Source organism: Lucilia cuprina, chromosome 2 (assembly GCF_022045245.1).
Source record: "Lucilia cuprina isolate Lc7/37 chromosome 2, ASM2204524v1, whole genome shotgun sequence".
In the NCBI taxonomy this organism is placed as follows: Eukaryota; Metazoa; Arthropoda; class Insecta; order Diptera; family Calliphoridae; genus Lucilia; species Lucilia cuprina.
The window spans coordinates 14,794,489-14,796,988 of record NC_060950.1 but is presented as its reverse complement, the minus strand read 5'-3'; positions in this window follow the sequence as shown (position 1 = coordinate 14,796,988).

Below are 2,500 nucleotides of genomic sequence, written 5' to 3'. Positions count from 1 at the left end.
CACTTTCTCTTTGAATGCTCTGCACCTTACTAGTAAGTAAGAATACCGACAATTTCATATGTATTTCGCTTTCCAGGCAGTCGACTAAGGCTACCTGTAGACTGGTAAAGATCATGTGGCTTTTATACAAGAAACAAGGATCTTAAGCCTTCATGATCAGTTACAACTGATCTCCTAGGTATCACTCAGGTTCTCTGTACTGACTGACATAATTGATTTTTGGAATATGTGGGTTTCTGTGTAAGCTCACATCCTAAATTCTGTTTTTTTTTTGACATATTGCATAAATTAATCTTTTAATTGAGAGAGAGAAAAGTAAAAATTTACAAATATCTAAAAAGCCGGCCGGCTAAAATATGTTTTTGTTTATATTTACAACAACAATTAAATTAACAGTTCTCATACTAATGTAAACTAAGTCATGGCAATACTCGTAGGTATTGTCGAAAATATCAAACACACAACTAAAATATCTACAAAAACAATTTAATAGAAAACTTTTTGTACACAATTTTAAAAGTTTCCCCCAAGTATCTACATATGTACAATGTACATTTATTAGTTATATGAGGTAATAGTGTGTGCTACTTTTATTTGTTTTACTTTTTTGTTTAATAATATTTCTAATTTAATAAGGAAACTAAAGGCAAACAAATTTTGCAAACATTAATAATTTTTTTTAGTTTAACTCTTGCCAGACATGCTACACAAACATTACGAAAGATTCATAAAACAAAACCATGTCGTTTATATGTGTGTTGTGCTTTTAGTTCATTGTCTCATTAAGGCCTTTTGTATGGTCATCATATCTTTAACAAGCAATAGAAATATTTTTGCAGGAACGTATAAAAATAAAGAGAAAAATAAGCCACGTGTTAAAATTTTTGCCGAATAGAAGATAAAAATTGAGAAAAATTTTAAATCTCTATTTCACATAATCGCTTGAGATAGAAGAAAAAGAGAATTATTAGTTTTATTCTTATTCATCAAATTATCAATTAAAAAGAAAGAAGATTTTCAAAATCTTTTTTTTTCAATTCTAAATATTAAATTTGTTCTTTTGTTCTATAAAACCTACATTATTTTTGCAACAACCTTCATCTGTTAAACCAGATAACATATTTGGTTTTTTTTGTTATTTACTGTTATTATTTAGATAAAAAAAACTAAATAAAAAGCAAAGAAAGCTTTCTTTCAACCTTTCTACCATAATTCATCCAACTCACCAATCACAATTGAAACACATCATCATTTTTGTTGTTGTTTGTATTAAATTAAAAAACAAGCTGCATTTGTTTAAAATTTTTGTTTATTAAACATATTTATGGTTTTTAAATAAATTTTATAACCACTTGAGCTTAGTACTTAGCAATTACTGATAACATTTTAACTAAAACAAAAAAAGCAAAATGCCCACGTCAAGTATGTTTTAAACTTTGCTAATCTTTTTTTTAGATATTTTTAAATTTCTAACATACATACCTATTGTTGTTTTTATTTTTTCATTATACTTTTTAGGATCTATTAGTATTTTATTTGTAATACCTCTATTTGACACAAGTGTTTTGATGAGTATTGATTATAAGTCTGTAGTTTTTTGACACTTAATAATTAATTAAAATCTTATTATTTAATTAAACACATATTTGTCTTTTATTAACAAATTTATGTTTAAATATTTATAGTTTTTGTTTACATTTATTAAATTACCAGCAATAGATAACAAGTAACAAAATCTTTATCTTTTATAGACATCTCTGAACTTTGATTTATTTTTCTTTTTCAATTGTCTTTCTTTTATCTCTAATATATTATTAATTATTTTCTTTTATAAGTCACACATACAATGTAACATTTTTCTTTTTTTCCTTTTTTTCTTAAAGCAGAATTTAAGTAATGTCTTCTTCTTTACAAAGAAGTTTAATTTGAGTAGAATACTTAAACAAGCATGATAACATCATGTAATCAGTCATTCACTCACACATATTTTATCTCTGAACAACAAAACCCAGTCGTTTTATATTGAAAAAAAAGAAGAAATGACAATAACAAAAACGTAATACATATTACCCTATTAAATACTATATGCATGTCAGATATGGACAGTTTATAGAAATTGAACTTTTTTCCAGTAATTTTCCATCGAAATACTTTTTCTTACTTTCAACAGTGATTGTAATAAGAACTGTATCTACTGCAAACTGTTATATACAGTCTATGTAGTCTAATGTATAGTTTAGTCTAAAGTGTAGTCTTTAGTCTAGTCTATAGTCTAGTCCATAGTCTAGTATATAGTTTAGTCTATAGTCTAGTCTATAGTCTAGTCTATAGTCTAGTCTATAGTCTAGTTTATAGTCTAGTCTATAGTCTAGTTTATAGTCTAGTCTATAGACTAGTTTATAGTCTAGTCTATAGTCTAGTTTATAGTCTAGTCTATAGTCTAGTCTATAGTCTAGTCTATAGTCTAGTCTATAGTCTAGTCTATAGTCTAGTCTATAGT